The sequence below is a fragment of the Ciconia boyciana genome, chromosome 20 (assembly GCF_034638445.1).
Source record: "Ciconia boyciana chromosome 20, ASM3463844v1, whole genome shotgun sequence".
NCBI lineage: Eukaryota > Metazoa > Chordata > Aves > Ciconiiformes > Ciconiidae > Ciconia > Ciconia boyciana.
The window spans coordinates 4,457,095-4,471,420 of record NC_132953.1 but is presented as its reverse complement, the minus strand read 5'-3'; the positions used below and the strand labels follow the sequence as shown (position 1 = coordinate 4,471,420).

Sequence of the window (14,326 nt, the reverse complement as noted above, 5' to 3'; positions counted from 1 at the left end):
ATTTTGGAAATCTCAAAACTAGTAACACATTGCAGCCAGCTCCAGAGACAGTGCTGCTTCCCATCTGCTCCCAGTTCCTTTATCACCTCCCCGCAGTGAGGTGATACCCACCTGGGAGCATTCACATTCGACTGGAGACTGTACCCTACTGAAACGCCGTCACCTCTCCTTAAGACTCCAGTGCAGTCAGCTAAAGGTGCTCACGGCAGGGCAGGTACTCTACCAGCTCCATCGTGCAAAAATCCCCATCTCTTCCTTGGTTATCAGCAAATGGAAATCACAAGACCACGTCCCAAGGGATTAGTCTGCTCCCATTAAAGTGAGCGAGAACTTTGACACTGGTTAAAAACGCAGCAAGAGCTAGCTGACATACAAGCAGGTCTGACAGGTTGCATTTTCGTTCTCATTACTATTATGGGCATGAGGATTCATTTCTATTTATCTTTAGCTGGCATTCGGTCCTGGATTTAAACTGCATCTGTGGTTGCATTGCTGTGAAATGTATCACTACTTATGACTCACACGGCAAAGGACACGTTTGTAAACTGACCCACCATTGACAAAATCCTCTCTTTCTTCATTTGTAGGAGGCGAGATGAGGCATAGGTTCCTTGTCTGATTCATTTCCTGAGGAAATTTTTACTCTATGCATCTTTTTCAGTCCTTACTCAGCCAGAGAGTAGTGAAGTGATTAATACAAAATCCATGCTTGACACAGAGTGGAAGGAGGATTCAAATTCTTTTAAAATCAGCGCTTAATTAATTGCTTAGAAAAACAACCCATTGCCAAAAATGTGTGGGGTTGTTTTTTGGCTTTGTTTTCTTTCCTTTTTTTTTTTTCCAGTTGAGAAAGCTTTTTCAGTTGAGAAACTAATTACAGGCAATGGCACACAGCGAAATGCACGAAGGACAAATCTGGCACCTTTTGAAATCAGCCCCTCGGAAGGAAGAATTAGCAACCTGGACAGAGCTCCAGGCAACTCCAGCTCTCCTGCGTCTGGTGCTCGATCTAATTCACTGACAGCCAGCTCTGGTCCTTTCTCACAACACTGCAGAAATCCTAGGAGAGCTGGATATCTAACACCTCTGACAAACACAGACAATGATCAGAAAATTAAAATTGCCAGAAATAAAAGATAACACAAAGAGAGCTCTGAGGAAACTACAGTAAGTTTCTTGACAATTTTTATCTACCTGATTATTCATATCAAGACAGTACTAACCAAGTCCAGATCGGGATGGGGTTGTGAACAATCCCCGGGGCTTGGAAGGCTGTTCAGAACTTGGCACTCGGGATCAGGCTTATTTCTCCGTCCTATTAGGGTGGACAATGTTAGCCTACAGAAACAGGGAGAAAAAAGAGTGTGTCCTTTCCCTTCATTTCTTCTCCCTCTCTCTCTCTCCACATTCTTCTCCTCTTGTCTTTTTCACTGCGAGCACTGAATGATGGGATTTTTGACATCAGAGGAAAGTCATCCTTTCTCCACTCCCCCAGCTCCTGTCCGCTTCCTCCTTATACACGTCTGTTCGTTTGCATACTATATCCCCACTCAAAGAACAGGATCAGCTGATCTGACCACAGCTTCATCTAACTAAGCGTCCTAAATCCTGCCCAAAGTAGACCAGACTGACTGGTTCATTCACCCTGGCAGCCTGCTACCAACAAGCCTTTAAAGTACATTTTGTAACTGCTACATAGCTGGCACCGACTATAGCAAAGTCATTGTTTAGTCAAGGTAAAGTGACCTCTATTTACTTAGACAGCTCAGCTGCCTACAGGGAATAGCTAGATTTGAGAAAAGTGAAAATTTGCTGGGAAAGTTTCACTTTGGCTGGGCTGATGCTTACTACAATAAGCTAAATGTTTGGTCAGTTCATGCCCTTTCTCCTGCAGTTTCTTCAGCCCTTTGATTTATTATCTGCGACTAGACAGCAAATGACCCCATCCAATTTCAGCGGGTCTGTGGTAAGCCAAAGACAGAAGAGAGACTTGTTCAACTAAGTATATTTTCTGATCTCCAATAAATACCCCCTTGATTACCATAAGCTGTCAGGCACCTGCCATAAGTTGTTTATTCATGTATTAAAGAACAGCATTAACGGAATCAGGTCTTTTTCTACATGCAGCTTCTCCTTTTCCCTCTTAAGTAACTCCAGGCATCAGCGCAGGAGCGCAAGTTAATTCCAGCTGCACTTTAGGGGATGGTGACCGGGACCGCGCGCAGGGTCAGGATAACGGCTGGTGTGAGCTGAGCACCAGCCCAGGAACCGCGTATGCAGTGACTCAGGCATGACTCTGAGTCACGGCGCTTCTCCTGCTTCCTCCCTTCTCCGGGGGGCGGAGGTAGGAATTTCCTGCTGGCCCGTCCTTGTAAATCACAACGTCCTGTTGCAGCAACGCTGCTGGGAGGGTCGGTGAGTGGGAGAACTGGAGCCGCTGCACAGTCCACCTGCTCTGGAGAAGGAGAGATGGGGCACACTGCCCCGCTCAGGCATGTACGCTGGGAAGACGGCGGAGAGATACCGCAGCAGGACCCGGGGTCCACTTGCTCCACGTCGTAGTTCGATTTGCAGAATAGCCCTGACACCTTCAGATACCTAGCAACTTGACTGAAACCACATACTTTCCATCCAGCAACCCAAGAACCCAATTGTCCTCTTACAAACACATGAATTACCCTGATATAACCCAGGTAATTTCTCTGCCTTTCTTCCAGACAGCAGCAGAAGTAAGAGGAGAATCAAGTCCTAAATGTCTGCATGGCATCCCCTATACCTACGAACTTGAAGGTGAAAACCAAGGCATTTGGTGGAGGTTCTGGGACAAATCCACCATTAAACACCACCCTGTGAAAGTCCTCCCAGCTGTCCTTCAAAAAAGTTGAACTTAATTACAGTTGCAGCTGGAAGGATTTCACTACCACAAAAGAACTCAAAAACATGGATGAGCTGTGCCATGATAACGCCGAGAAAAGCCAACGTATAACTGTGAGAAAATGGGCCATGCAAAATTAGGAAGGGAAGGAAACATATTAGCCTTGTGAAGACTGCCTTCCAGAGCAGATCTAACCTATTCGCTGGTGAAAACCGGTGTTTGGAGTAAGAAACTGAATGGCGGAAAGGAAAAGAGGGATGCTGCCAGGGATGGTACTAAGCAGAATTCCCGGTCATACTCCAGGGATGGTGAGACAGGACCAAGTTTAGCTCGCACCAAATACAGGTGCAGAAGGAAAAATGAGCTCAGTACACCATGGCAGTGGTTCCTTCAGATTCTACACAAAGAACTGGACTGACAGACAGCACTGATTTACTCCACAGGCTCACCTGATACGCAGCCATGTTGTACAGTGCTTAGTCACTTTACTTAGAGTAACTGTTAAGTACCACACAGTGACAAATCATATTATGCAGTAACATTAATAGCACCTACCACAATAGGATTATATCCCTTTAACTCTGCTGGTATAGTTATATGACTTGCCACCAAGTGTGGACACAGTGGGTGGGACTTTTCAACCTCTCTCTCTATATTTTCAATCATGCACCTTTACATTGGTTTAATTTCATCCCTTCTAGGGCTAACTTTACTTTAGCTATTGCAGGGAAAAATACCACAGTGTTCAGCCAATGGAGACACAAAGGCACATGCATACAGGGAGATCACCACTTCAGACCAGACTGTTAAAAGCATTTTATGACACTGATACTGGAGGGGGAGTTTGTGGATAGTCAAACCTGAATGGATTTTGGCACATTCTTTAAAAAGTATGGGTTTTGGATCAAATGGATCAAATGGTTCCAACCTGACTTTCACTTCTTATCTGGAAGATGACGGCTCTTGGAGCATCTTTTGGAGCATATCATATCTGGGCATCAAAGACTTCTACAAAAAATTTTCATGAGAGCTCTTTTGTCTACAGATAGAGGTATAACCAAATGCAATGACAAGGAAATTAAAGCTAAGTAGATTTTGACCAAAAATAAGACACTCATTTTCAACAGCCAAAGGCAATTAACCCCTGGAAGCGCTTCTGAAGGACAGTGGGTGGTTTTCCATCACTCAACGTTTTAAAATCAAGGATAGATATTTTTTATCTAGACAGATGCAGCGCAGACAGGGAAGTCTTATGGCCAGCATTACACAGAAGGTCAGAGCAGACCCTGATGAGGATCCTGGCTGCCTCCATAACCTACCCAGCCATTCACCTACTGACTCCCCAGCACTGTTCCTGCAGTACATAGCCTTGTTGTTCACAGTCAGTCTGTTTCCCCACGGATGACCAGACCTGACCCTGCTTAGATTACAAAAGCTAAAGGGTTCAGAAGTGAGGAAAACAGGAAATCCAAACAGTGAAAATCTCAGCAATAACGTTTCCTAACAAAGACCTTCAGATCTCACTCTCAGCCAACAGCTGTCTTCGTGACGTCCAAAAAGGACGATGTTTAGCGTGGTGAAGACTGTCTTTCTGCCATTTATTTTTACCCTGTTTATTTTTCTATACTTTGACATTTTCCTCCTTGTTAAAATCTTGGTCATAAATGAGGGCGCTAACCCAGACCTAAGAAAACATACACGAACGCACGTACTCCATATGCTTCAATTACATGCAATTCTCCCTACAGAAAACAAAACCAATACCTGTGCACCACTTAAATTCCCCTTTGGGCCACAAAATGGGATTGAATACTGCAGAGCCTTTTTATTTCAAGAGAACTGAAATGAGATGACCTGTAGCTTAATTTATTGCACCACAAAGTCTGGGACTGCAAAGCAACTCCAAACATTATCCTGTGGGGAAGCGTGAGCAACAGCTGAAGAGTGAGGAAAGCTTAATTTTGAAGAAAAATATCGTGTTTGTTTGCTTTACTGTTTCTGCATTTTAAACCTTACCCAGATTTCCTGACCTTATTTCCATCATAGACGTGCAAATCACAAGCATGGCTGTGATATTCATGTGAGCTCTGTGGGCCAAATCTGTGGGTGGCATAAATTGGTGTAGCTCCTATGCCATTGAGTCATAAGTGAAGACCTTGTCCGAGGTCTTTATAGAGAGTATTATGGGAATGTAAGGAGGTTGAAGAGGCATTTTAAGGTCTGGTTGTTCTGCATCCAAATTTTAAATTTCATCCACTTTTTTAGGTGAAATTTGACTTTTCTCCCTGGCAGTACAGGCAGGGCAGGTTTTTGCCATTACACTGCCATCTAGTGATGCGAGTTCGCAAGGCAAAATAGCTGGCAAAAGATGGCTGACCAACAGCAAGTGCCTGAGTCAAGTTCTGAAAGGAGGGTCCAGAATTAAATTAAATTCAATTAGACAAAAAGAATTGCAAAAGGCACACCCGGTGGTGGCCCTCAGCCATTTACAGGAAAGATAAGCATCACGGTCCGTAAGATAACAAAACGCTTACAATAGAAGGGGTTGCGCAGAAGCTCATCCATTATCCAGCCGTTATCCATGGTAGGGGACATTCAGGACATGCAAGTTTGCAACTACAAGTCTCGAAGTCCAGCTGCTCCACTGATACAAGCTGCTATTGCTCTACCAATTTATAACTGCCAAGCTTACGCTCAAGCAAAGCCTGCACAGAAGTTTTTCACAAGAATGACACTCTTGGAACCGCCTGAATGCCTTTGGCCATGTTTCTTCCAGCTTTACTGGATACGTTCCCCAGTGTAACGCCCTCCTGCATTCAGCTCAGGTGTATCAGACCATCTGGGCCAAATTTATTCTCTTTGTAATTGATTTCAATGGTTTCCACCATGGACCATTTTGATAGTCTCTACCCACAGCCGTTACTATGGTCAATCAGCATCCAAAAAGGATTTATTAAGCGAGCACGTCATATTGCTTACAGAAAATCCTCCTTATAATCCCCACGCTCAAGGACTGGACAGCAAAGCTAAGGCTTAACGTATGAACCTGAAATGAACTGACCTTTATGAGTTAAAATCCCAGTCCTAATGTTTTACTCATCTTGAGGATATTTGTCCTCAGTGGTATGTGTGTCAGAGGGCGTGAAAGTGAGAGTGCCTTGAGGTTAACAATTGTTCATACTCATAGTGGATGAATCATATGATAACACCACAGCAACATCCTGTATAATTGTCGGGAGCCTCTATTTCTGGCAGTGTGTCCCTAGTCTGTCTCATGAGTAAATGTTATTTGTGCTTTACTATATAAAACCAAAACCAAACAAAATTATACAACGGGACACTATTCTGCAGGCCCTAGCCAAAATCACAAGTGCCTAATTGAGCCCTCAGTTAGCCACTTCAATGATGAATTGTGTCATGAAGTTAATAGGGCTGAGATGGATATCTCTGTTCTTCATCTGATTAGTACATGAACAACTCTCCACATGTGAGTAACAATATTTGTGTTTCCTTAGCCACAATTGAACTCAGTGGGACTATCACATATGTAAAGATCTGGGACATCGCTTGCGAGGCAGTGGGTGCTAAGGGAACAAGCATTGTATTGCAGGTCAGAAGATTTATGTTTTCCTTCTGGATGACTACAAGCAAGTCGCTCCCCCCTTTTCTCCCTCCCTTTTGTCTCTTCAGACCTACAGTCTGCAGGCTTCACTGCTCTTTGAGCAACAGAGCTGCGCCAAGAGGACACCCAACTCGCTTCGCCAACCTAAACACAGACGTACCTGTGGAAAGCAAAACACAACGCGGCAGGCAATGCCAGAGCATCACGGCAAGTCACAGATTTAGAGCAAACTCCTGGGATGCAGTAAAAATACCAAGTATCTGTGCCACCCCTAGCAGACAGAGGCGCTGATCCAGCTTGGATCCCCTGTGCTGGAGTTGCAAACGCACATCGCTGTGCCCTAAACGCTGCGGGCTGCCTGCGGCTGCGGCACCGGGGGCTACGCAGATAACATACTCGGCCCCTTTGGGTGCATATATGGCTGCTGTCACGCGTTCCTCCGTTGGGAAATGTTTGCTGTAGGCACTCTTGTAATACGCACGCTTAGAGCAGAGGCCAGCTCTTGTTTGCGTTTGTAAGGTGATGGCAGGATTTTGGCCTGTGGTTTGTGACTCCGGTTCCGAAGCACTAACGAAACACAACGCAGTCACAGACGTAGCTAATGTTTTATCCATAATCACAGAAGCTTCAAGGGAACCAAGGCTGAAACACCCTAGGAAAAATCCGGCTAATGGTACAACAACCTTTTTGCATTGAATAAAACTAGGAAAAACCTTTAAATCCTGTAAAACTAGCCATGCCGGAATTTCAGAAAAAATGTTTTATTTCTCATTAGGAATAAATTTTGCTTTGACATTTACTAGCTTTACGATTATATTTTCAGATATTGAAGAAAAGTTCAATATCGACATAGAATCTTTTTAATCTCTCTATAGCGAATGCATATTATATTTCTAAAAATAGTAAATATTTTGATGAAATGGTAAATTCTGTTCAAATGTATTTTTTTCTGAAGAAGGAGAGGCACAGGTAGAGGAAAAGCTTCTTCCAGAGAATTTCAAAGTATGGGCCTATTTCTGAAAACAGCTACATTTGAAATCCTTTGCAAGAATTATCTTCCGTTTAGCTCTAAAAATAACATACTTCTAAAATGCCACCCGAGTTCACGAAATGATTACCATTATTATTTTTTCATTTTCACTGGAAATGCTTACTTTCAGTGTTTTAACCACTACTTGCAGTAGAAATTTACAGGATATTCACACTAATAAGAACGAGATTTTTTAAAAATAATCTAGGGGATTAGCCACACATTTTCCATTAAAACTAAAGTACCCTTGACTGCTTTACATTCTCATGAGATTAATTTTAAGAAAGTCTATTTAAAATTAACGTAGAAGTGGGCCAATATTAGTGTGGGATCTGAAAGCCTTTTCATTGTGGTGGAAGCAGATGGGAATTTCTACGTGTGCAGCACCCAAAAGGCACTGCTCTGGATTCAGAAGAGACTTTACATTATTTAATTCTGTGTCAAAAAAAACCCAAGAAAAAGCAAAAAAAACCCCAAACAACCCAAGCAAACTCAAATCAAACAAACAAGCAAATGAGAACATCAGCAACAGAAAGAAGAAACACTTTATGAGGTCATGTTTACTATTTTGGCTTCGAATCTTTGGATCATTCCCCCGCATTTCGCTGCTTTCAAATCCCAAGCCTTAATCTGAACCTGGGTCTAACGCAACCCCAAATTCAGACGCTGCCTCCCTGGACCAAGCGTTTCAACAAACCCCTCGCTGCAGGACCGGCCGGCCTGAGCATTCCTCGCTACAAAGTAAGAAAAAATCCCATCAAATTCAAAAAATATCTTCACTGCTGCCTCCTCATTTCCTGGCTGCAGCCAAGACCGGAAATAGCTACATTTCCTGAGCAAGGCTGTTCTCCAGGGAACGTCAGCCCGTCTGCAGCAAGCAACGACTGGATGCTGGGGCTGGACTAAGGCGTCTCAGTGGATTTTAAATCTGAGCTGGAATACCAGCACTGCAGCATTCGTACTTAGCAAGGGACACCCAGGAAGATAAGGCGACAGGGGAGGGAGGGAGAGCGGGAAGAGACGTAAGTAGCAAAACGAGATGGGAATATAAAAATGTGTTTAAGAAAGGGGGAAAAAAAAAAGGGAAGAAAGAAATGAGAGTGAGAGAAAGACAGAGGAGAGTGTTATCAACAGCCAGAGCCTGCGTTCAGTGAAATCAGATGTAACTGCGTAGCCCCCCACATTTTAAAGGAGAGTCTCCTCAGTCTGTGTTCTGTATATAGGGTATCTATTTGGTCCTGGGTACTTTGAAGGGGGTATTTTTCTGCAAAGCACAGTCACGTTCAACAAGAAAAGCAATTTATAAAGACAACATGAAGGCTTGGTTTTTGCAGAGTGAGAAGAGATTTAATAGCCCAGAGGGAGGGAGGGGGAAAGATGGATGAACACAGACTACTTCTGAGAAACTCTGCAAATAGGTGGAGCAATTCACAATCCAATAAACCCCACAGGGAAAGCCTTATCTTTCCTTCCCGCATTGGAAATCCATTCTTCCTTGGCTCTTTGTGGCCAGGCAAGTCTCTCATTATCCAGAGAGGTGTAAAGTCCAAGAGAGTCCATATACCTTTCAGGTAGTCATCTTAAATTGCTCTTGTCAATAGAGAAGCTAACTAGTATTTCAGAGTTTTTACCACATTATCTTTGCAATGTCTATGGGAAAAGAGTGCTCATGGTTACAGGGGCTGAGAGACAGCTTGAGTCATATTCATCTTTTAGCTGTAACCATCTAAAAGTTGGGTTTCAATTCTCATCTAATTGTTCAGGTGCTTTATATCACAAATAAAGAGATACGGGCACCTGTGGGGGTAAATCGACCAACTCTAAAGCAGAGGGAAGTGACAGACACTACCAGTTATTCCCCCGAGTAGTAGCTTGGTCTAGACAGCTGGATCTTAGATGACTGAACTTAGTCTAGAGAAATCTCACTCACAGAGGCAGTTTAAGGAAATAAATATAGACTTTATATATATATATATATATATATATATAAAAGGGCCTAACACCCACTGTAATTAAATAATAATCTCAAAAAATGGCCATCAGTGACCTAAGGTCACACAACGAGCTTGCAGCTGTGGACCACAAATTCCTGAGAGCCAGTCTACTAAGAAGCAGGGTGGGACTTGACCTCTGCATCATCCTACGAAGAGGATGTCAGTTGATAAAAACGTGCTGAGTTTAATTGTTGAAAATATCACCTCAACCTGACCAATATATAACCCAATCAATCTGCTGAGCCTTCACAATTTTTACCCACAAAACATCTTTGCTTTGGTAATTATCAATCACCCTTATGCAGAAAGGTTCTTCCAATTTTTTTAACTGCTCAATCCTTTGAGACACAGATGAATTTTAATGATTTAGATTATTAACCTAAAGGTTGATCCAGACTGGGAGGAACAGAATAATTTGTTTAATCATTATTATTATTTATAATTATTTAACATAGGGGAGAAAAATATCACCTTAAATGTCATCATGATGCTTTTTAATTGCCTCAGATGAAATTCAGAATAATCATTGCTCTGTGAATGTATACAGATCTAATTTTAAATACCCTAAGATGCTGGATATTTATCTGGAAAATGCAAAGAATGCATATTCATTACTGTATAGGGAGTTACAAAGACAGAAAAGAATTGATCAACCATTTATTGAAAATTAATTCTTTTCCCAATTCACAACTGGGCTGTAATTTGACATGAGGCAGAAAAATAAGCTGAGCCAGGTAATTTTTCTTATTCATTCACTTCAGGACTTTAGTATGTGTCCTTTATGAAGAGGTATGTTTTATGGATGCGTAAGAACATACTTTTGTATGGCTATCATTTGTAATACATATGTTGTGGAGTTATCTGCATTTAGAATGGTCACACTGAGGGATGCTGAGCCTATGGGGAATTTCAGTATATAAGGAATATTGGTACCCAGGCCCATGTGGGGAGTATCAATACACAGGAAATACATGAGACTCTTGTTGTTGTTTTGGTTTGGGGGTTTTTTTGCACTCATGTAGCTACTTCAGGGAGATGCACATGTATGCAAAAAAGTAGGCTTGGGGATAAAGACAATTCTATGTAGGGCCAGCACCTCAAGGGAATGAAAACCATAAACGTGGGATACGGGAAAGGCAGGTATGGGACTACCTGGGGAGGTTCCAGGCCCATGCTTGTACAAACACACCATAATTTAGTGATGATGCACCCAGTTACTATCAAATTTAAGTGAAATGGAAACCGTTTGTTTGGGCTTTTTTCCACATTGGAAAGATGGTCTGTTGTAAAAAGCCTCAGAAAACAAACACAAAGAGTTAAGCAGTCATCTTTTCATGTTTTAAGATAATGGCAAACTTAGAGCATAAAGACAGTCATGCCAGTAATTCTGACTCCAGCACTGAGCTGATGCTTTGGGAGAGAATACAGTTTACACTGCACCAGGTCTGGATGCAGGACCGTGAAACTGAACTAATTCAGAAATGCTGTAACCAGCTGAGCTAGCAACACAAGTAATAGTTTGTATGGAGTTAGGAAAGAATAATCATTATTAAATGGGGGTGATGCTGAAGTTTCAGTACTAAGGAGCATGAGGCTACACCAGATAGACAGGGAAAAGATCTTACTGGTTCAGAGAAACAACTTGATTCCCTCATCCAAATTCTCAGTTAAAATCAAACTCCAGCACCTTAGTAGACACAGTCAGTGTCTGATTCACTGGCCCTGGTGCTACCCTTTTGAGCCACCCAGAAAATCTGGCTCCAGTGTGAGGTGGAACAGCCCTCGAGACCAGGGGCCCCGGGCTACAGCAGCACAGACAAGGAAGAGCCCAAACCATCGAGCAGGATCCATCAACTACTGCTTCAACAACAGCCTTGCCACCAGACTCCACATGCAGAAACATCACTGGTATCTCCCAGCCCACCCTATTCACTCCTGCAGGTAGCAAGAGTCTGGGGTCAGCTTGTAACCTCAGTTCTCCCGCTGCAAGACAGTCTCCGACGGCACACGGCGGTACCTAACATCACCGTACCCACTGGCTGTAAGGATGCGCTCGATGACAGCATCTCTGCACTTGAAAGGATAGCCTTCTTTCTGAGAGGAGACCTTCTGCAGTAAATAACAATTAAACAAATAAACAAATGAGCAAAAACAGAGAGAGAGGCATATCTATCAAGTTCCCCTGTAAATTAGTAAAGTATCCAATAGTCCAGTGCCAGGTGAGAGGGTAATGGACTTCACTGCAGAAAAGCTCCTGGTTTTGCGGGAGTTCCAGTAGGTACGCTACATTTTGCCTTGGTCTGCCTTATTCATGCTTCATTTTCCAAAGCCCTTTGTTTTCTAAGCTGAGTTAGATCAAGGCCTCCCCATTTCCCATCACATACATGTCTCCATGCCCCTGCTGCTGCTATTAGAGCTGGGGCACAGGCACTCCGAGTGCCTCATCTCGGGGAAACATTTGCATTTTCATTGGCACAGGTACAGCATTCAGAATTCTTTCAGGCCAGGCCAATTAAAACAAGCTGAAAACTGCTGAGTGAAGCAGTTTCAGCAAGGATCTGCTTACATTCCCCCTCTGAAAAAAGCAGGGGGCCCACTTTCTGTAACTCTCTCCCTCTCTACACAGCGTGGGTTTTGCTTTTTTTCCCTTTTTCTTTTTTTATTTTCTTTTTAAGGTGGAATAACTTGTGCCCTTTACACAGCGGCTCTAAGAGATGGATGGCAGAACTTGGGAATGCGGCTTCATTTTAAAACCAGAGCCCGGTCTCTAATACCAAATTGAGCCATGGGAAAAAAAAGAAAAAAAAAAAAAAAGAATAAAACCACCAACCCAAAAACTGGTAACTCTCCATGGATTAACACACTTTACCTCCTTCACAAACCTTGCATGGTATTTTCTTAAAAAGGAATAGAGCCACATAATTAGCAATCAGTTGAAGCCTAAGGCTTTTCTACCACCACAGAGACTATTCAGTGCCTACTGGCTCTACTAACACACTCCTATTACTCTTGGGTTTCTTTTTGGACAGCCTCTTTCAAACCTCAGATGTGTTGTAAATGCATACTGACAGGTTAAAAGATACCATTTTTATACCCCTGAGCAAAAAAAAAAAAAAAAAATCCCATCCTAGTAGTGCTGCTTTATTTTATATTGATAATCCTCAAGTGCTAGAACAAGTAGAACAAGGCACAGGGTTCTAGGAATGCTGATCCGTCCCGGAGAGTCCCAGGGAAGGAAGGACGTGCTCCGAAGGGTCAGGTTTCCGCACACACACCCTTATCCTAGGAGGCTGGCAAAAAAACTGCTAATGGCAGCAGCCTTACCGGAGCCCCGCTGTGCTAGTCACAGTGGCCACTCTTCCAAACACCTGCGTACCAGGACCCAGTGTCAAACAACAGCTACCACAGAGAAAACACCTGCAAATGCCCTTGCGTCAATCTGGGAAAAAACGGGCTAATCCAGCAGAACAAACCCCAGCACATGGATTTGCATTTGTTTTCATCTCTGAGAATGAGGCTGTGTCAGTCTTAGACTCAGGCTGAACTGATTTGAAACACGTATTGCATGTAAAATTTGGATCCATTTGGAGTTGATCTGGATTTCAAACAATCACAGGACCCAGAGGAATCTGAATCAAAATTTCTTTCTACCCACTTCCACTTAAAATGATCTCACCTTGATAAATAAGCACTGGGTTTATACAGCAACCTACACAATACAGTTCCCATCAATGCCTGTACACCCAGGAGCTGCTACAGTACAACTAGAAACTAAATCATAATGCAACATTGACACATAATCTGCTCACCTAATCATCACAGCATTACTAATATGTTAATAAGACAAGCATAGAAGAAACAAAACAGGTGACAGCTGGAGTAAACAGCAGAAGATTTGAGACAAGAGAAATACCAGATTTCTTAGATCATCCCTGAGAGAAGACAATTCTCTTCTGTTCTTTTCTATGTGCTTTCAGAGCCCTGTTCTAGGAACAAGCTGGCCCAAGGGACTAGGAAACTAGGACATCATGACTATTCTGGATCAAAATCCTTTTCTTTTTCAAAGGCTGCCGGGATGCCCTCTTCAGTGACCTCGAGCAGCTCAACTTGTCACCTGCTACACAGGTGACTACAAAGGCCATTTATTGATTTAATTAGGGCAGACAAAGAAAAGACATAACCAATCCCTGAAGTACATGGAACATGCAATGAGCATCCTGTGATTCCAGCTCTGCCTGTTTAGAGAATGTGGGATTATTGATCTTTAAAAGTATGAGCAGATCCCCAACTTTAATAATAATAGATAACGGTGTCTGACATTCACATGGCGACTTTTACATTGGAGTGTCCTGAAGTACTTGAAAAGACACACGGTTATACCCCTCTCCTTCCTGTCCTGCTTTACAGCTCCACCTCCACAATGGCCTCTCTTCTCAAATAACCTGCCGGTTGAAACAACCCCCAGCCCTTTTATCCAAAAGCAGTAACATTTTTTATCTTTTAGAAGTCTTTCTTACTTTCTTTCCCTCACCAAGGAACCTCATTTAGTCTCCATTTTGATCCATCTTCCCACAGAAAAAGCAAACAATAACAAGCAAACGTGTATTAAAATATCCTCCATGCAGAGCACTCCTCTCAAGGTATAAGCAAGGACTGGACTGAACGGGTGATATTCAACGGAAATCCAGGTACCACAGAAAAGAATATAAAGAAAATCTTTGCGGCTGAGCTATCTTGGTGGGTCAAGGTTACCACCCACCTGGGACACTTGGCTTTCTAGTGACATTTGCTAAGGGCATCACCCA

At 42.9% G+C, this 14,326-nt stretch overlaps 1 protein-coding gene across 9 annotated transcripts in view; it reads right to left on the bottom strand.

The window, feature by feature from the left end:
* LOC140661773 (uncharacterized) overlaps positions 1 to 14,326 on the bottom strand; it is a 140,631-nt gene that overhangs the window by 107,411 nt on the left and 18,894 nt on the right. The window lies entirely within an intron of this gene.